The 22489-nt window shown below is 37.0% G+C and overlaps 1 protein-coding gene across 4 annotated transcripts in view; it reads left to right on the top strand.

Annotated features, from left to right (window-relative positions):
- The window catches only part of ODAD2 (outer dynein arm docking complex subunit 2), a 202334-nt gene that overhangs the window by 155489 nt on the left and 24356 nt on the right, over window positions 1-22489 (top strand). The gene's annotated exons all lie outside the window — the stretch shown is intronic.

The raw sequence follows: 22489 nt of genomic DNA, 5'->3' as shown, positions 1-22489 counted from the left end.
AATTTATCCTTAGAAATGTAATATGAACATTCTGTTTTGTCCCCGCCTGGCTAACAGATGCAGATACGCATTACTTCACATAACAGATGTGTTACTGGAAAGTTGTCTGTAATTAGGACTTTTCTAAAATTAGTTGTGTTTTAAACACACGAAAGGACCTTTACAAAAGGTCCTAAAACTTCTTCCAAGGTAGATGCTTTTGTAGAGTGAGCAATCACCTCCTTAATTGTAATTGTTTAAATCAAGGTGAGCCTGTAAAACCCTAATGCATATGAACATTGTAGGTCTATTTCATTATTCATCTGGAACTTATTATTATAGCATTGAAATAAATACACAGGAAACAATAGGAGCCAGTAAGTTGACTCTGGGTTCAGATTCTGCCTCCAATGCTTATTGCCCATGTGACCTTGGACAAGTCATTTCACTAGGACCTGAAGATCCTGATCTGTAAAATGCTTGCCCAGATGGTCTCTGAGGTCCTTCCCAACTCTAGGTCTAATATCATATGATCTGATGCTCCTTACTGAAAGAATAATAAGGAAGGCATTAATAAATTAACCATTTCCTATTAATTGGTCAATTTAGTTAACTTTAAAATCCTTTTAAAATGAATTCAGAATAAAAATAAAATCTATTTATTATATTCCATTATTAAAAAGAAAACAAAAACAGAATATTTGTATTGATTTGAGGGCATTTTAATCATTGTCTTTTTTTTAAATTCACAGGGAGACTTAACCTTTTCTTTTTAGTTTTCAACAAAAGTTTTTCCTTGCATTTTGAATAAGACTAAGTTAGCCAACTTGCAGACAGAGATGGTTCCTGTTACTCTATATGAACCCTGAGATTTCTATAAATCAGAGACCATCTAGTCATTGAATAGATGCTTTTGGCTTGGAAAATGAAAGGTACCTTTATAGTGACTGAATAGCTATTAAAAATTACACCATCACTTATACTGAGGGGGGGAAAAAAGATTGTTTTGAAAGAATTCAACTGATTTTTACTGATGTGTCTCCTAATATAACAGAGACTCCTTTACAAAAGTATATTTCAGGATCATATGACAACACCATATTTCTTTTATTTTTATACTATAAGGCAATGAGGGACTTGATAGTTGATGGTTATTCGGAGTCATAATTCATGAAGCCAATAGCAAGAATCAGGAAATCTTGTAATAAAAAATGTAATTTTAAGAATGACTTTTTTCCCCATCACCTCCTTCCCCTTTTCTTTATGTTTAGGGACCATTCTGTAGGAATGGGGTATTAATTTTTCAAAAATAAAGTATCTGATTTGCAATATTATATTCAAAGTTATGCCTCCCTTTGAATTATAAAAACCTTGCCACTTGACCAAAATATTTTTTATATAATCTGACATACAAAGTATCTTTCAACTATGGCTTGATTTTTTTAAATCACCAAATTTGAAAATGAAATGGAATTATCAATTTTAAATTACTAAGGTATCAACAAAATGAAGGCATTTATGTGGTGAGAAATGCATATTTAATATTTATATGTGGAACTCCTTATAAAGTATGGCATATAAAGTATGCCATCCCTTTAAAAATTGGCTTTAAATAAGCAAGAAGACTCAAAAATTAAACTGCTGTTAAATTTTGGTATTTGGTTTTCAGTTACTAATTCTAAAACTTCATAATGTTGTGAATGCCTTGGCTCAAGTCTTGTGTATCCACTGTAGTCATCAAATCAGTTATTTGTTCTCATAAAGGTTAGGAAAGGGCATGGATAATCCAATTTAAAATATATGCATACATATGCATATATATTCAACTTTTGAATCCACCATCTTTGAAATTTAATACCACATATTCTCCTCATTCATAGATTTGTGATTTGAAGTTTCTCTATATTACATAGATCTTTGTAATTTGCAAGTTGATTCTCACCAACCTGTGAGATTGAGTGCTACATATCATAGATGAGGAAACTCAAGGTCCAGGCAGGTCAAGTGATTTGCCCAGAGCCACACAGTGAGTAGGTATCTAAAACAGGAATTGAAGTCAGATCTTCCTGCCTCTATCGCTTGCATCAGCTCCCTACCTTTTTTTAGGTAGGGCGGTGCCTCTGGCCAGCTCCAGAATGTGAACCATGCCTCTTGCTATCAGCCTAGACTTCTGGGGGGGATGTGATAACTGTTGTGTTCTGTTTGGTTCCAGAGGGCAGAAATGAGTGGAATTAGTAAAATAGTAAATAGTAATAAAAATTGCAAAATGTAGATTTAAGTTTTATATAAGGAAAATCTTGTTATGACTATCAGTGTCCAAAAAATGGAAAGGGCTGCCTCAGGAAATGCTAGGTTGCCCCTAAGACCATTCATTTGGAATTTTGTAGCCGGTTTCCTATTCAGGTGTGAGCTACATTAGTCAGTCTTTGCTCCTTCCCAGTAACTTCCTTCCTCCCCAGCCCCCCAGTAATTCTGAGGTTCTGTGATTGTTTTGAGTTCTTGCAAGTTGAATGTTTATGCTTCTCTTCCAGATTGTCTTTCACTTCTGTGTATTTTCCTTCTCAATCTATTGTTCTCTCCTTTGTTTCTTTGGTGAGAGTTGCCATTGCAGATTCGCGCTTTTATATTCTGCCCATTATTTTTGCTGTGTAGCCTGTAAATTCTATTCTCATAATTCTTATTTCTCTTTTAAACTGGTCAGGAACAGAGTGTTCCATGTCTCCTCAAAAATCTACAGAGTCCTCACTCTCATTAAGAGTTGGATCTTTTTCCTTTGTCTCAAAGTATTTATTCATAAATGCCTGAACTCATTTACTAGATCTGGAGGCCGTATCTCTTTCTGTAGTTAATGTTTTTCCTGTTGATTTATAGGCTTACATTCAAAGTTTGGGGGTTTTCTTCTTTTCTGAGATCTTTGGTAATTTCAGTCTTTTTCTGATAGTGGAGTCTTTGGAAGCTGGGTCTTAACCACCTCCCAGTGTAGGCAATTCACGGCATACCAGCCCAAGTTTCTGCCCAAAGTTACTTTTGGATATGCTAGAGAGCTGCCATGTTGGTACTGTGGGTTGATTTTTGTAGTCTGGGTCACTGAGGCTTTGAGAGGGAATCTAGTATTGAGCTGGCTGGCTCATGGGAGTGTAATTAGAAAGGAGAGACATGGATTTGAGACAGATTATATAAAAAAAACTCTTAGTAGTTTCTCTGCCTGGAATCCTGGTGCCAAGGTCACCAATCTGGGGTGGGGAGATGAACTCCTCTATGTTAAAATGAAAAAAAAAACAAATGATACAAACAGAAACCAATACTCTTAGGCCCGTCTCTCAGAGCTTGGATAAAAGAGGAGGAAATCAGGGGAAGGAATCCCTTCACCTCTAATCAGTTCAGTTAATGGCACCAACAATGAGGCGAACTGTCATCCTCCCATTCTGTGTAGGACAGAGCCTGTAGTAAAGTATGATGGAAAGAAAGAGGGGTGGCTAGGTGGTACAGTGAATAGGGCACTGGCCCAGGAGTCAGGAGTACCTGAGTTCAAATGGGACCTCAGACACTTAATAATTACCTAGCTATGTGACCTTGGGCAAGTCATTTAACCGCATTTGCTTTGTAAAAGCTAAGAAAGAAAGAAAGAAAGGAAAGAAAGAAAGAAAGAGAGAGAGAGAGAGAGAGAGAGAGAGAGAGAGAGAGAGAGAGAGAGAGGGAGGGAGGGAGGGAGGGAAGGAAGGAAGGAAGGAAGGAAGGAAGGAAGGAAGGAAGGAAGGAAGGAAGGAAGGAAGGAAGGAAGGAAGGAAGGAAGGAAGGAACAAACCATTGAGGTCTGTTCTGGATCAAACCACCAGTATAATAGGAAATTAAGGTAGGGAGCTGAAAGGATTCTGGGAAGCTAAAGCAGTGGAAAAGAAATATAGTCTTGACCACAATTGTTCCCCTAAGAAAGTCATATGAAAACTTATAAGAAAAATCTTAATGTAAATAATGGAATATTTGGGGCGGCTAGGTGGCACAGTGGATAAAGCACCAGCTCTGGAGTCAGGAGTACCTGGGTTCAAATCTGGTCTCAGACACTTATTATTTGCCTAGCTGTGTGGCCTTGGGCAAGCCACTTAACCCCATCTGCCTTGCAAAAAACCTAAAAAACAAAACCAAAAATAATGGAATATTTAATGATGTTTTGAAATATACTACTCTCCTGAAATGAGGATTGACTATTCAATTTCCTATATCCTTAATGTAGTACTGAAATCTGAAATCAGATTTTCAAAACCAAAATTCTGATCACACCCATCATAAAGTTGTTCCTTTTTCAAAATTTTGGTTTAAAAAAATTCCTTTAATTTCTTGAAATTTGTACTCCCCTAGAAATTGAAGAATACATGTCTATTATCTGTGTATCTATAGATCTCTTCCTCTATGTTTCTGTCATCTATGTGTATATGCATATATGTATATATAGTCATTCAGTATCAATGATTATAATGAAAATATAATATTTGAAATTCAACCAAAATTTTTTGGATAATTTATTTAGAAAAAGTTTAATTTTTTTCTTATAAGATAAATCAATTAGCAAGCATTTGCTTGTGCTGTGATCTAAACCCTGGGAATACAAAGAAAAGGCAAATACCATCTTTATCCCCTAGGAGCTTATTAGAGAAGAAGATAGATAAATCAGAACATTCTCGATAAATACAGGGTAGATGGGAAGTACCTTAGATGTAATGGAACCATAATGATTGCCTTAAAACTTAGGACAATGCCATCCTTATACATTTTAAAGATTCAGTTCTGTAGAAATTATAAAATTTGTTATAAATTATCAATGTTTGACCTAAATTTTATATATTTACAAGTTTATTTTCTGTAGTTAATTTCAATCATTTTTTTTCCTCAAAAATCCTACTGTACCAGCTTTCTCAGTTGCCTCTTAGATTGAACCTCATTTTCAGGTTGTGTCGTCAAAATCCATCAATTTTCATAGGCCTTTTCATTTTTCTTCCTCTCCATCACCACCAGGTGGCACACATTCTATATACTGTAGCATGAATAGATGCCTAATAGTCACTTTTCAAATTGGAATATCCTTACTCAGAGAAGTTAAATTGATAATATACATTCTAGCTTGAAACAGGTCTGAGCAATAATCCCATTCATGCAGAAGAGTTGGAGATATGGATAAAAAGAGACAGGTATAGGGAATTCTGGAGTTTCTAATTCCTAGAAATTTTAACAACTCCCTATTTTAGACTTATCTGAACTTCTCATGATGATAGTGGTCAAAAGAAGATGAAATTTGCTCACCTAAACTGGAGCATCCAGCTCCCCTTGTCTGCATTAGAATAAAGCCCCACAGACCCTTAACATTTATAGCCATCAAAAACCATATGATGGTCTGAGTGGGGCTAGTTGCTGGGAGCTCACTTGTTTGGCTTCATTTTCTTAGGACTGGGCCAAAATGATGGCTCAGGACTCTTCTTGTCTGTACAACTTTGTCTACATGCTTATAGCTATCCACTTAACCCTTTGATGTGATCAAAGTAGAGTGAGGTTGACCAGAAAGGACCTTAAAGGTTATCTTGTCCAATATACTCATTTTACAGATGAAGAAATTAAAACCCAGAGTTAAGGGTCTTCCCCAGAAGACTCTGGGGAAATATCTGGGATGGTGTTTGAGTTCATGTATTCCTGTCTCCGAATTCGATGCTCTGTCCAGTAAACTTCTTGACTTCTTAAAATGTTCAAACCTGATAACATTCAGCTAAAAATCCCATAACAAAAATAGAGACCCATATTTTTCCTTCAAATAGCTAAGAGTTCTTCTCAGTTAGATTGAGTCCTGAACAGAACAACTCTCTGGTTTAACATATCTGGGATCCTAGTTGGTAGCCTTGTTGGTACCTTTCCTAAGCACTGGGGAAACCAAAATAAGAGATTCCAGCAATAAAAATTATATTTCTCTCTCTCTTTTTTACATATATATGTATATACAGACACAGACACACACACACACACACACACACGAGACAGTTTCTCCTTTCTCAGAGTTTATGTTAAAATTTTTTCAAGTAACTATTATTTATTAATTTGCCATTCTTATTACCCTTTCTGCATTTAAGTAAGTTAAAAAGAAAACAAATCCTTCAATCTATATCTATATATACACTGGCAAAACAATTCCCATAGTAACCATGTTCAAAAATGTCTCTCTTTCCATATTTTAAATTCATTACCTCTCTGTAAGGATGTGGGTAACTTATTTCATCTCCATTCTTTTGGACTCATGACTTATCAATACATTGTTCACAGTTCAAAAGTCTTTTAGAGTTGTTTTTCTCTATAATATTTTTGTCATTGAAAAAGTTATTTCTCTATTCCTATTCACCTCATGCTGTATCAGTGCTAGAGGTCTTCCCAGCTTCCTCATAAAATGTCCATTTCATCATTTGTTATAGTACAATAATATTCTAATATATTCATATGTCATCATTTGTTTAGTCATTCCCCCCCCAAATGGGAGGATTCCCTTTAGTTCTAATTTGGGGCTGCAATGAAAAGAGCTGCTGTAAATAATCTTGTACATATAGATCATTTTCTTCATCGATATCTTTTTTGGGGGATAGAACTATAGACATATAATGGTATGGTTGGGTCAAAGGATATATATACAGTTTGGTAATTTTTCTGGTGTCTTAGGGAGCTTATATTCTAATAGAGGAATACATCATATGCACCGACAAGTATTCCAAGATGTAGGTGGAAAAAGAATACCTATGATTCGGGGAATTAAAGACATAAGAATAAGGAAAAACCTCTTGAAGGAGATGACATTTGAGCTGAGCCTCAAGGGAAGTGAGAGATTCTAAGAAACAAAAAGATAAGAGGGAGAACAATCCAAGCATGGGGGACAGTCTGCGTTTGCAAAGGCCTGGAACTAAGAAATAGAATGTGGCTTAGGAAGAACAGCATTTAGGCTTAAACATAGTGTGTAAGGGGAGGGACTGAGGAGTAATGGGTAATCAGCTTCTGAAGGGAAATTGGAGTCAGATTCTGTAGATTCTTCAGTGTTCATCAGTGTGGTTTATTTTAACCCAAAGGCAGCAGAGACCCCTGGAGCTGCTTGAGGAGGGGGAGTCAAGTGGTACAGTCAGACCTAAGCCTTGGGAATATCATTCAGCAGCCAAATAGAGGACAGGTTGGAGAGAAGAGAGGCCAAATACAGGGGAACCAACAAGGAAGGCTATAGCAACAGTTCAGATTGGGGTGATGAGTACCTAGACCACAATGGTTGTGGTTTGAGGAGAGAGAAGGGGACAGATGCCAGAGATGTTGAAGGAAGAGAAATGAGAAAATTGGTGGTATATAAGAGGTGGGAAAAGAGGGAAATGTAGAGGATAACTCAACTGGCATGACTAGAAAAGTGGTGATGCCTGTGCCAGGAATAGGAGACTTGGGAGAAGAGGGAGGGAAGGCAAATGATCAGACTGCAATGGCTTATATCTCATGGTATCTATTGTCTTGCCATTGAGGAGATTTAGGAAGTAGGGCTTATCTACAGTTTCATTAGAATATCCTCTTTTTTGACCAGGCACTTGAGAACTTCTGGCTAAGAGATTATAATTTTCCATTGGACTTACCTAATTCTAATTTAAAATGATAGTAATTAATGTTATTTAAAATATGACATGAAAAATTAATTACAAGTAATATTTATTGGACAGCATTTACTTTATTTATTAAAGGACTCATGAAGAATAATCGTTACTAGGGGGTGGCTAGGTGGCACAGTGGCCACTATAGAACACTGGCCCTAGAGTCAGACGTACCTGAGTTCAAATTCGGCCTCAGACACATAATAATTACCTAGCTGTGTGGCCTTGGGCAAGCCACTTAACCCCATTGCCTTGCAAAAAAAACCTAAAAAGAAAAAAGTATAATTGTTACTGATTTCTCTGAAATTATCTTGTTTTTTGGAATTGATTTTGATTTTGTACATATTTTATATGCAGATGAAATGTATAATATTTCCATGTCTTTAAATTTTCTATTTTATTGATATTCTTAGAAAATATTTGGTCTATTCCAAAATCAGATTCCATTGTTAACACAATGTTTTTTTAAAAAGGAGAGTATTTAATGCATATGTTATCTAATATGCAATTTCATCCCCTTACTGAAGCAAGGGTTTTCCTTAATTGATTATCTGGAGAAGGAAATGGGAAACCACTCCAGAATCTTTGCCAAAGAAACCCCAAATGAGTCATAAAGAGTCAGACATAACTGAAATAACTGAACAACAAAAACAATGATTATCTAGCTAAAACATTTTTCTTTCATCAAGCTTCTAGCATTACCTACTTCTTCCTCCTCCTTAATATACCTTAATGAGAAAATAGAAGCAATTTACTATGAACTCCATTTATTCCCCCTTCTATTTTACATCTCAAAATCCCTTGACAAAATATCCCATCCGCTTCATCTTGGTTCTGGTCTCTGAATTGTGTCCACCAACTCTATTTGCATCTTTTATTCCATCCTTTCCCATTTCCTTTGTGAGCTTACCCTAGCAGTCATCTCCTTTCCTGTCCTGTCCTTTCCTCTTCTTTTCACCCTCCTCTCCCCACCCTATAGCTATTAAATTGATATTTCTAATATATAGGTCTGACTCTTATCATTCCAATGCTCAAAAGGCGTCTATGGATCCCAGTTGCATCTAAAATAAAATATAAATGCCTTTGTTATTTGAAGCCCTCTGAAACATGCCTCGGGGTCACTTGTCCAGACTTGTTGAACATTAATCCCCTTTATGCACTCATAATTTTAGCCAAATGGACCTATTTGCTATTTTCTGTTCATTTTCCATAGGCAGTCCTCCATATCTGAATGCCCTCCCTCTTCACCTCCATCTCTTAGAAACCCTTAGTTTCTTAAAGCTAAACTCCAAAGTAAGTCTTAAATGCAGACTGTCCCAGTGTTCTCAGTTTTTTGTGTCCTTTCCCTCCAAAAATTACTTTGCATTACTTAGCTATGTTCCATTTCTCCCCCCCCCCAGTAGAATACAAGCTCTGTTTGTTTCCACGTTTTTCCCCTGTGTATAGTGCAATATCTGAAATATAGTAGGCACTTAATAAATCCTTGTCAAATGAATGAATGAGGCACATTAGCCAACATTTTGGGACTTTATGAATGGATCATAAAATGTTTCATATTTAAACAAGTTATTTATCTGAGTCTTGAATATTTACCAGTCATTTAACACATTAAAAATCCTGTTTTAAATGCAATCAGAAGAATTTGTGGATAGTACAATTCATTATGGAGAGAGAGAGAAGGCATTGAAGTTTCATTCAGAGTACCTCCATTACTTGTACAACTTTGAATAAATCATTTAACTCTCACCACATCTCAGTTTTTCATTCTGCTAAATGGAAATAAAAGCACCATGATGACATAATGAAAAAAAAAAAAGGTGTATTTGGAGTCAGAAAACCTATGTCCAAGACCTGTCTTTGTCATTTACTATGGTGAACTTGACCACCTCTAGCTTCTTTAACACTGAAAGTTTGGAGGCCTAAGTAGATCACTTATATAAAGAACTTTGTAAAATGGAAAAGACTTTGTAATCAGCATTTCTTGTTATTGTTACTTGCTTCCATGAAAACAAAATGCATTGGCCCTTGAGGGTCCTCCTCTCCTGGAAGGATGAGAGTAGATTTGCATTCCCTCACACTACTCACTTCTCCCCCAGCATTCTTTCCTCTAGCCAGAAAAGTGCTAGGCAGGTAGAAGGATCATGAACCATTTGCACTGCATGGTTCCCCTTTTCAACCGAGGCACAAGAATTCCACTTTGGACTGAACATCAAGAGAACAACATGGCAGAGTCAAACAAGAGAAAATTCCCCGAGTCGTAGACGACCTTACACCATCATTACCACCTCCATGAGCAGCAGGCACCACACCAAAAAAAATGATTTTTGATGATGAAAATAGAACTGAAATATGTAAAAGTTATTTGAGTTCCTTAAGTTACAGTTTTAAATTATTTAAAGATTTTAAGTGTTTGGATTTGGGAAAGAAACTTTAATTACTATAGTGAATTGGTTTTCTGTTTGCTCTTCCAAGTTAATTCATTCTGAGATGGTCTTTGGCTGTATGAAAACTCCCCCCACCTTAAATTTTTCTAGTCTGGACCTGTGATTTCATCAGTGTAAGGAACTTCTCATATATAAACTGTCTCTACTGACTCAGACAAACTAGTCTGTAACTTATAAAGAATTTCCTAGGGCACTGAAAGATTAATAATGATAATGATAGTTAGGATTTATGTGGTACACTGAGGTTTTGCAAAGCACTTTACAAATGTGATCTCTTTGGGCTCTCATAAAACCCTGTGAGGTAGGCAGTTTCATTAACCCCCTTTTTCAGATGGGGAAATTGGGGCACACAAAGGTTAGGTGATTTGCCCAGATCATTCAGCTGGTAAGCATCTGAACCAGCTCTTCCTGACACAAGGTCTGTCTGTATCCTTTGCACTAGCTACTTGTCTTTTCTAATGGAAAAGGGCTTCATTTAAAGCTGGTCACTGAATAAGTCACTTAACCTGATTATATCTCAACTTCCCATTCTGAAAGGGGGGGGGGGAGGATATGCCAGCAGTGTCGTAGTAAAATGAACACTGAATCTGGAGATTAATAGAATTGCCTGACAAACATAGTTAATATGTGACAGAGGTAAGACTTGAACCCAGATCTTCCTGATTCCAAGGCTGACTCTAGTGACCACCATCTGCCTTCCTATTAATACTATTGAATTATTATGTGGATAGCATTAAATATCTCTCTTCTTACTATGTTTGCCCTTATAGTAGGGCAGACAATGGTTTCCAGGGAAGAGCTGTATTCAAAATGTTTTCAGCATGATGACCAACAAGAGTTTATAATCCACTGGCATAGCCTTTGACATTCATGATGGGGCACCAGAGTAGACCTGAGTGTGAGATTTTTCAAACACAAACTTTAGAGCATCAAAATGAAGTCACTCTCAGTAGTTAGAAGCAAGGTCACTCATTAATTGTCATCTTTTATTTACTTACTCTAAGATGACTTATTCTCCAACCTTTGCATCCTGACCTTAATTGAAATTGCTCTCTACAAATTTATCAGTGCTTTGTTAATTGCTAAATCTCCCAGTTGTTCTCAGTCCTCATCCTTCTTCATTATCTGTTGCACTATTTGACACCTTCTTCTCCCATATAATAGCTCCTCTCTGGGTTTTCATGATAATGTTTTCTGCTCGTTCCTTTTCAGCCTCTTTTGCTGACTCATCATTTATATTACATTCCCTTAAAATAGTCTTTGTTTTCTTTCTCAAGAGTCTGTCTTAGGTGCTCTCCTCTCGCCCTTCACCCTCTCTTGATTACTTCATTAGCTCTCATGGGTTTAACTATCACTTCTATACAGATGGTTTTCTGAACTATATATTTGGCTGTAGTCTCTCCTGAATTGGTCCTACAGTTGTTCATTGACTATTTTAAAATTCTCCTGGAGATTTCTTAAATACAACATATCTAAAATTGAACTCATTGTCTTTCTCTCCAACCTTTCCTTCTTCTAAAATACTGGTTTGTTTTTTTATTAGTTTTTTGCAAGGCAGATGGGGTTAAGTGGCTTGCCCAAGGCCACACAGCTAGGTAATTATTGTCTGAGACCGGATTTGAACCCAGGTACTCCTGACTCCAAGGCCAGTGCTTTATCCACCACGCCACCTAGCCGTCCCCAAAATTCTCTGTTTCTATAGAAGACACCATTATCCTTTTACTTTTTCAGTTTTAAAATTTTGGCATTATTCTGCATTCATCACTCTCCCTCTCTTGCTTACCTAGCCAATAGGTTACTAAATATTGCTAACACTTACCTTTACAACATCTCTTTATTTTGATTCTTTCCTTCCACTGACACAGCTACCACCTTAGCTCACATCCTTGTCATCTCTCACTTAGATCTTTGCAATAGCCTTCTAATTTGGTTTCCTTGCCCCAAGCCTCTCTCTCTAATCATCCTTTAACAGAGTAATTTTCCTTGAGAAGATCCAGCCATGTGATGCGCTGATTCAGTCAGCCTCACCTTTCTCTTGCCTCCCGTGTCTCTTTAAGTCAGTAATATGATTTTAAATCCCTGGTCTTCAAGTTAATATGTATACCTGTGCCAACATTATAATTCTGAATAGTGGGCCCACAAAAGATGGTGAAGGCTGCTTCAGAAATGGTTATATAGGTGTCCTGATTATGCTACCAATGATGCTGTCACCTTTAGAAGCATGGCATGCTAGTCAACTCTGGCTCACCTTCAACTGAATGTTGAAATGAAATAATAATGAAGTAGACTTCTGAAAACCATATTGTTGACTTCACAATAAAGTTGGTATGTGAAATAAAATACTTTGAAAAGCTACATACTAATTAAGCTTGCAAGAGGTAAGTAATATGTCAGATATATATTTTAAAGAAATAAAAACTATATTCTTTAAAATTGTTCAACAGGAAGGTTGTCATTTAAACTTTATTGTCAAGAGCTAATGGACAACTTAAGTATTAGTTTGACAATCAGCCCATCACCTCTATGACAAGGGTGATGTGAATTTTTAAAAGATTTTTTTAAAGCAATAATGTGATAATTTTCCAAGAACCATGGCAATATAAATTTGCTGCTGGGACCACTATAAGTTACCAGCATCATTAGACTAATTTATTTTGATACAATATGTTGTCAGTAAAAATGCCACTGCCATACTTATCTATACTGAGAGATAGCGCTATAGTGGCAAAAGAATTGGGCTATAGGAGGTTGAAAGCATGTTTGAATGCCAGTTCTTCTACCGGGCTCTGTGATTTTGGGACAAATAACTGAATTTCTTGGAGTCATAATATCCTCCTAATTTCTACATTCAGATGTTACATGGTAGCCCTGACTTTGAAGAGGTAAATTAACAATTTAATTCTTCATATTTATTGATTTTATTTTTATGTATATTTTTTTAACTTGATATAGGCCAATTTCTTTCCCCTCTCTAGGCTTCATTTTCTTTTTCTATAAAATAAAGGGCTTGGGCTTAGACTGAATCTCCAAGGTCCCTTTCCAGTTAGCTCTAAATCTTGGGATCCTTTGACTCATTGAGTGGTGTTAGAAAAGACTTTATATCATGATTTTTAGGATTAAATGAGACAAAGTATCAAAGACAAAGTAAACTCAACTCAATTCAGCAAGCATTTATTAAGCATAAAAGCAGCCATGGCACTTTTCAGAATCTAGAAGACCTGAATTCAAGACCTACCTCTAGTCCTACCTCCTGAATTTGTGACCCTGGGCAAGTTCCTTCACTTCAACCTTAATCCCCTGAGACTAAGAAACTATGAAGCATATTCTTTCCTTCTGGGGACTTCCTTTTGTCAGTGAAACTGGAAGTCTGATTTTTTTTTAAAATACTAATCTTCAAGCCTGGAGACAAAGGTAGTCACTTAACTGCAGTCACCTAGCTGGTAAAGACAGCATCTGCTAATCTCCATTTACTCTTTTCCTTGACTCTGCCCCAAAGGTGGTTGCAAGGTTTTTGTTGTGAAAGAGGGAGGAAAAAAAATCATATGTTTCTGAAGGACTCCAGTTGGTGTCCACAAAGGCTTGCGATTTTATAAAGACTCAGGTAAAGGGGAAAAGTTGCTGACCTGTGAATTTGTAATCCTCTCCTACTTTTTCCACTCCTGTCATCCTTTAATTCTTTGACACTGGGAAAGCCCCACTGTTGTACTGGAAAGAGAACGGCATTGTTAGGCAGAGGGCTCAGTTTGAATACCACCTTTGCCAATCACCTACATTAAATACAGGTATCATCATCATCATCATCATCATCCTTTTTTATCATCACCAGATACCATAAGATTAAATGTCAAAAGACCAGACATTTTCCTGATAAGCAGAGCCAGGAATTATATAGTAGATTAGTTGAAATCAGTTATTCACCATTAGCACCCCCTTGTGCTCAGTGTGAGATGAAACCAATTCTAGTCTAAGAAGCAAAAATAGGGAATTATGTGTGTGTGTGTGTGGGGAATTTATTAATAGTCTTTTTGGTCAATACCTTCTTCATAAATCCTTGTATGTGGCTCATAGTCTAGAAAGGCTGATTCATACAATCCCACATTTATTAGTTTTTATATTTTTACAGCAGCATCTATTAGGGTCATTGCTTCATCAGTACTGAATATAGCATCTATTAAGCAAGAAAGAGACATTATACAGGGCTCTATACAAACAGGTCTATCTTCTGGTAAACTTTACAAGGCAGGTTGCCATATTTCATATGGGTATCTGATAAATATATTGACTGACAATAATAACATGTCTTATATTTATATATAACCTATAACAATAATGAATATAATGAATAACAATAAGGAATTATAGTTCCTGTAGCACAATAAGCTCCTTACAAAGCCTGGTAGACCGAGAACTGAATGGAGTCATGCTGTCCTCAAGGAGCTTACAGTTTAATAAAAGAGACAAGTTGCGTACACACACACACACACACCTGTACATACAAGATATACACACACAATGCAAATGGAAGGTAATCTCAGAGGAGGAGCACTAACAGTGACAGGCTAAAGAGTGAATGAGAAAAGCCTCCTGCAAAAGATAGAATTTGAAAAAAGTTTTAAAGCTAGAGGAGCCAAAAAGGGGCCAGTCATTGAAAATTCATGGAGTTAGGAGATGCAACTCAAGGAGCATCAAGAAAACCAGTGTAGCTGAATCACAAAATGCAAGGAGAAGTAGAAAAATATAAGAAGATTAGAAAGGCAGGAAGGAGTCGAGTTATTAAGGGCTTTAGATGCCAAACAAAGGATTTTGTATTTGATCCTGAAGGCAATAGAAAGGGGCTGAAGGTTATTTAATGGGGATGATGGGGAAGGGAGTGGGCCACTTGATCAGACCCATGCTTTTAGAAAATCATGTTAGCATTTGAGTGGAAGATATGGGAGTGGAAAGAGACTTGAAGCAGGGAAGGCAATTTATGCTGCTTAAAGTGTGATGATGGAGATGCTTACTGTGAGAGTGGAGAGAAGTGGAAAAATGAGAGAGATGTAAAGGTAGAAATGACACAATTTGGCAACAGATTGTGTATGTGGGGTCAGTGTAGTGAGGAGTTGAGGATGAGACCAAACCTTTGAGCCTAGGTTGATGGAAAGATGGCAGTGCTCTCCACAGTAATAGGGAAGTTTGGAGGAAAGGAGGGTTTGGGTGGGTTGGGCAAGATAACAAATTCTGTTTTGGGACATGTGGGTGTTGAGTTGCCTATGGGACATTTCACTCAAAATATCTAAATCATTGTTGGTGATGCAAGTCTAGAAGTTAGGAGAGAAAATCAGGCTAGCTATATAGGTCCAGAAATTATCTGCTTAGAGATGATAATTTAACCCATGGGAAGTCATGAGTAAGGTCACATAAAGGGAAAAGAGAGAACAAGACCTAAGAGAGATCTTGGGGAAGAAGGGACACCTCAGAATGAGTGACCATTACCTGGATGAAGATGCCACAAAGGAGGCTGAGAAGTAACTGTCAGACAGGTAGGGGAAGAGAGCCGATGTCATGAAAAACTACAGAGGAGAGGGTATATGGAAGAGGATGACTGACAATGTCAGATTTCAGAGGCTCACAGTGAGAAAGTTGGTCACCCAAGGGAAAAATGTTATTGGTTTTAGAAACTGGAAAAGATGTCTGACTATGGTACAGAGGAGATAAAATTTTCCTTAGAGGGTATAGTATCCACATGGATGAAGTGATCTATTCTTCTATGTGCTTAGCACCTGCATAGTATGTGCTTAATAAAGTTTATCAATTGGTTGCTATCTGCATTTTATAATGTATTTTTATTAAGAAAAATTTTCAAATGGTGAAAGGATCAGGTTAGTTTGTTAGCATCTATTATGAGATTTAACTTAGTGTTGCAAATAATATTTCCTATCATTTGTTGGGATGCTTTTATTATCATGTGTCATTTAGAACACATTTGCTACATTTTGTATCCTCTCTGGCTTCCAGAATACTGTGGCTTATTTGTTAAAATTACAAATTCTTGAAGACAGTTTTGGCTAACTTTATTTTTCTCTATGAAAGACCTCTTTCCTAAGTCAAGCTTTGTGAAGCAAATTGATGTAAATTACAAAATTTAGAAAGTAATTATTTATAATTTTAAGTAAAAGTATTCAAAAATCTGGTAAATGCCAACTGCTGGTATGGATTTAGCATTCTGAAACTCAAGTAGAAAAACGTTTGGCCCCTTTTTTCTACCATGATTGTGTGTAGGGTGCACGATACACTGTCAACCAGAGTTTAAGAAAGGATGTGCTTTAAACATTTTAAATTTATGCAGAAAATAGTCTTCATTCTATAGCCTATGGTGCGGATACCTTTACCAAGCATTTACATATTGGCTTTTGGATTTTCGACTTGGCAAATTATGGATTCCAACTTTTCTAACTGTCACCGCAGGCTCCAAGATTTTAACTGAAAGTGTAAGATGTGGCTGGCTCATGTACTAAGTGGAAGGTTGTCAGTTGCCATAAACTAGTTGCTTTTTGGAAATTAAGAAAGAAGGAGGGCACTGGATGGTTAAAAAAAGAAAGAAAGAAATGTCTCTACAGGATGGATTGTCAGCTCCATAGAGTCTGTCTGAATTTGGGCTGTTTACAAGCCCACAAACTTATCCATCATGCTCGGAAGCTTCACAAAGACAGGCAGCAGCGCTTCTCCTTGCATGTTTAGTTTAGTGGAGGAAGAATCCACAGAAAGGTTAAAAAAAATGACAAATCATCAACAGTCTAAGTTGTATAAAGAGCTGTCAGGTGTGAACATTTTGCTTCCTGAGTTGGTCTGAAAAATCCGGAAACTGCTGCCTTCTAACTTGCTGCTGTGTTACACCTTACTAGAAGCAGATTGCTTACATGGATCAAGAAAGTCACCATTGTACCTCAGCCAAATGGAGAGGCCACATCCCCCCCATACCCCCCCAAAATTTTGGGGGTCAAAAAGGGCTGGACTTTGGGGAAATTATATTTCTAATTGATTTTTTTTCATTTTTTCTAAAATTTGAAATATTCCACAGGTGGAATGTTTTTGGATGGAGGGTTAGGTTCTGAATGGGAGGATTCACCAAGGGGCGGGGATGAGAGGTGGACCAGCTTATCTTTGAGCTAACTGTGTACTTTGTGAGAACCCCAGATTCAGAAAAGTTTGGATAACAAATCTTTAAGCTGGCATGAGGCTGCACTTGGCCCACGTTAAAGCATCTTTTCGTCTTATAAAAAGAAGCTTGTCCCATCAAGCTGTAGGTTTGTTGGAGCTGCCCTGAGGCTCTCTTAGTGATAAATGGACCATTTCAAATAAATGAAGTAGTAGCCAACAGTGCAGAAAGAATAATTTTCTCAAAAAAGAGATATTTTTGAAGGGTGAAAAATGCACAAACAAAATATGCTAGACCAAAATGTATGCTGCTTTTTTTCATGGAAAAGATTGCTACATCTGGCTGCTTCAATAGGTACTCCTGAAAAGCCAAGAGATCTGGCAGTATCCGTAGATAGTTCCATCTTTCATCTAACCCCCTCCTCCCAACCCCCCCCCCCCGTTTATCTAGCTTTAGAAAATTCAGGGAATGTCTTTTCCTTCCGACTTGGCATCTGGTCTTAAACCACAGAAACACACTCAGTAGCTTCTTGCAATTGTTCACTTACCAGCAGAATACTCTGTCTTCAGACTTGGTAGTGAAATGCACAAATATAAGATATTAAAGTTGGCAATTGCTTTATAAAGAGTCTACAAACATCATTTGTTCTTATCTTCTGGAAGAACCAAAAATAAAGGAATAAAAATCAGTTTTCTTAATTGGCAGATATTGGGCTGAAACACAAAGGCAGGATGCCAGGTCATTATTTTTGGCATTCGAATGACCCAAAATAGTTTCCTTGTTATAAGAAGTTATTCACAGAAGTTCAATGTAAGAAATGATAATAATAATGGTATTCCAGGCTTCATGAATAAGTAGCTTTTGGCATTCATTGAAAAAATATCATCTATTTTCCTTTGAAAACTGCAATCCTAATTCATTCAAAAAGTAAACAGTTCTTGAATTAGCACTTGAGAGTCTTTAATGTACCCAAAATATGCATTCATTAATGTGGTCTTCTAAATCTTCTTGTCTCTGTCTCTGTCTCTCTGTCTCTCTGTCTCTCTGTCTCTCTGTCTCTCTGTCTCTCTGTCTCTCTGTCTCTCTGTCTCTCTGTCTCTCTCCCCCCTCCCCTCCCCCCCAGCTCTTTCCAAGATCAATCAGTTTTTGTTTAAAAAATACTTTCAGACCCTTAGGCACCACAGAGCTTAGTATTTGTATTTTGGTGGTGTGAAGGCCTTTGTTAGAAGCCTCTTTTGATACAAATTTAAAAGGGCAGGTGCTGAACAAAGCTGCAGTATTTACCAGGGGAATTCGAATTTGGGGTAGACAAGTTCTGGAAGAATAACTCAGACTGGGGAATCTATAATAATCATCTATAAAGAACTAATTGGAGTATATGATTAAGAAGTACTCTCCTTAGTGCTTTTCTTGATTTCCTTAAGGTTATATAGAAAAGCCACTTAACTTTTAAATCTGTTTCCTGTTCTGTAATGCTTAGGAAAAGAATTGGTGGTCTTCACCTCCAGCTTCTCGTAGACACTCAACAGGAATTCACTTGTAATCAAGGCTATAAGTATAAATTCTAGACTCTTGAGTTAAATTTTGAAATACCCCCCCCTTCATTTATCCTTATAATTAAATGGTTCCTGATGTAAAAAGGGGTAATCTTTCATGGAAGCTAAGGGACTGGTGAGTCTCAGCCTGGAGTCAGGAAGATCCTAGTTCAACTATGGCCTCGGACACCAGCTGTGTGACTCTAGACAAGTCACTTGACCCTATTTGCCTCAGTTTCCTCATTTATAAAATGAACTAAGAGAAGGACATGGCAAACCAGTCCAGTATCTTTGCCAAGAAAACTTCAAATGCGATCATGAAGAGTCAGACATGATTAAACAGCAACAACAAAAGATTAGACAGTATTTTAAACTGGTAAAGAACTTAATTAATAATGGGTTAATTATAGGGCAGCTAGGTGGTGCAATGGATAGAGCACTGGCCCTGGAGTCAGAAGTACCTGAGTTCAAATTTGACCTCAGACACTTAATAATTACCTAGCTGTGTGGCCTTGGACAAGCCACTTAACCCCATTTGTCTTGCAAAAAAACCCTAAAAAAAATAAATAATGGGTTAATTAAGTAAATTAATTACATTTTAATTACATAATTAAAAAATTTCAAGAAATGAATTTTATTTTCATCATTACCTAGCTGGCAAACTGCTGGTATTTTTAGTAGATCTGATGTTTTTAAACTGGGGAAAATATGTTAAATTTCAATAGAATTAATTTTACAGGATTTTCCTTAGGATGGTCACTTGGCAATGAAGATTGCACTCATCTAAAATTAAGCCCAATTTTCCCCTCCATTCCATTTTCTCTACAGCGAAATACAAAGGCTATTTTTAAAAGTTACTCCTTGTGCCAAAGATGGGACCATTTTTCAAGGTGCTTTTTATGATCCTCTGGTGAAAGGTAACATGGAGGCATCACTTCACCATGAACAGTGTTGTCAGAATATACCACAAAATGAAAAACTGACATTTACATTCTGAACATTAGAGGAGAAAAGTTGCTGGTTTGTTTTAAATTGAAATTGTGTTGAAAATAAATTATACCTCTGATTGAATATACTTTCTCAGAGCCAAACTCTGCCCTCAGTTATGTTTGTACAAGTCTCGGAAGTCCTTGCCGTAGAGGTAATTTTGGTCTGGAAAAGAAACCTTAAGGTTGGACTTAACCAAAAATCTGTCCAGCTCTCTTTTGTAAAGGTTTTGTGAGTCTGCAGTTATGCTTTTGAGTACATATCCAGTCTTGATTTAACTCAACTAGACTCTTTAAGTTTGGAACTTGAAATAGTATTGATGGTTTTTTATTTGTTTGTTATTTTAAGTTGAATCATTTCTTCATGTTTCAGCTTCAGTTGAAGTTTCAGATCTGATCATTTATTCAACATACTTATACTCCTAAATAGCACCCCTACCACTCTCACAGATTTGGATAAATTCAGTGAAATCCTGAACATTATCATATCCCACAATAAAAAAAAAAGGAAGATGAAGCTGATTTACAAAGGCAGAAATTCTGATCACTTACAGCTTCTATAATGAATTCCTGCCTGTTCCCCAACCTTAGAAAAGTTAACCCATATATTTACATTGGTTGAATTCATATTCTTCTGTAGTTTTTCAGAGAGCCTCAAGAAAGCCCAGATGAATTTTAAAAATTTATGAAAACTGAGAGGAATGTCCCAAAAGAACTTCATTTACCCGTATTTTTTTAAAAAGAAAAAACTCAAGTGGGAGGGCACTTATTTTTAAAAAAATATAACTCTTTTCCCCAGTCCTTCTACCCCTCCCCCTAGAATGCCACGATTGAGGAATGTTGTGTGTTTTGAAAGTTCTTTGTATAACATCTTGAGCTCTTCGGGCAAAATGTGCTAACAAACTAAAAACACATTAATGTGAAGGAGGGCATAAAGAAGCAGTGTATTTTATAAAACAGCTTGAGGTCTTAACACATAAAAAAGGTTAAAGAGCTATTGAGGCTTAAATTTTCCTCATCTCTGTTGCTAAGTCCTATGTGGTAATCATAAGTGGTTGCTCACAATTGATTGAAGAACTTGAGAACATTTAGCATAATTTTTCCCCTCTAATTTTGCTGATGAGATCTTGGATTTGTTCAAAATGTCAGTGAAGAGTTACTTTTCATAAAGGGACCCCCAGGCAGTCTCAATAATGTATTTTAGATAGGTTTTTCTGTTGGAAATATTGCTTTTCAGAGTACTCACTGTCCCAATTTAAGAGATTGTCTCAAAAGCAATAAATGGTCTGTATATAGCTTTTATATTAAAATAACTTTTATATCTCATCCTTGCTTCAGTCAGTTGATTGACTGAAGTCATAATAGGTATTTAATAAATACTTTATTGACCCTATTGGGGCTTTCTCAGCATAGATCCTAGAGTAGTTTGTCATTTCCTTCTCCACTTTTACAGGCAAACAGAGTCAAGTGACTTGCCCAGGATCACATAACTGTTATCTGAGGTCAGATTTGAAATGAAGTCTTTCCTGACTCCAGGCCCAGCTCCCTCTAGCCACTGTACCACTTAGCTGCTCTATAAAGAAGATACCTAACATATCCTTTCCTAACATTTCTCATCTTCCTCCAAAGACATCTGAAGAGACCAAAACTCAGTTTAGGATCTAGGACTAGGGAGGTGATAGTTCCCATTGTACTCTTTTCTGGTCAGACTACACATGGAGGGTGATCCTCAGTTTTTTAGGGGATTTCACATTTCAGGAACAATATTGAGTCAAGGAGTAGACCCAAGAAGATGACTAGGAGAATGAAAAGGTCTTGAGACCATATTGTGTGAGGACTGATTGCAGATACCAGGGAAATTTAGCCTGTAGAAGAGCCTACTTGGACACAAAAGGTATCTTCAAGGACTGCCATCTGTCAAATGAGCTATTGAAGAAAATGGCAAACCACTCCAGTATCTCTGCCAAGAAAACCCCAAATGAGGTCTCGGAAAAGTCAGATATGACTGAAAGGACTTAGTAGCAGGGGTTGAGGCATGATTGATTCTGTCAATCAATGCTAAAAAGGTAGGCTAAAGACTACTTAGCAGTAAATAAAGGTCCCATGAAGAACTCCTACCAGGATAGATGGACACTTGGGGGTGGGGTAGGAGACAGAATTTAAAGCAAACTTGTGTAGAAACAGAGTATGAAAAGCAGACTGTGTTATGAAATAAGGACAGAAAAATAGTTGGATCTTGCAGGCTAAGGACTTTGTGTTCTATCCTAGAGACACTAGGGAGTCTTGGAAGGTTTCTGATTAGAAGGGTAGCAAGGTCAAGTCCATGCTTTAGAGAGATTCTGCTGGCAACTGTGAGAAGCATAGATTGGAAAGGGAAGACCAATCAGGAGGATATCACTATAGTCTAAATGAGAAAAATCAAGTACCTGAGCTAGGGTGAAAACGCTGGGTGGAGTAAAAGGGATTAATTTGAGAGCAATAGGAGAACAATTGCCAGGACTTGGCAGCTGATTGGATGTGGAGCTTGAAGCATAAGAAAAAACAAGGTTGACTCTAAACTAGTCCTGAAGGGAATGATTGTGCTCTGCACCAAAACAGAGAGGTCAGGAGGATGGGAACATACAGGGAAGAAGAGTATGAATGGATTTGGCTTTGTATATATTGAGTTAAAGATATTGATAAAGTGTCCTAGAGCTCTGTCTATCTACCTAATTATCTACCTACTTATCTAATTATTGATCTACCTGCTTACTTTTTTATCTTT

This window comes from Macrotis lagotis, chromosome 7 (genome assembly GCF_037893015.1).
Source record: "Macrotis lagotis isolate mMagLag1 chromosome 7, bilby.v1.9.chrom.fasta, whole genome shotgun sequence".
Classification (NCBI taxonomy): domain Eukaryota; kingdom Metazoa; phylum Chordata; class Mammalia; order Peramelemorphia; family Peramelidae; genus Macrotis; species Macrotis lagotis.
Note: the sequence above shows the minus strand (reverse complement) of the source record. Positions and strands in the feature narration are given on the sequence as shown.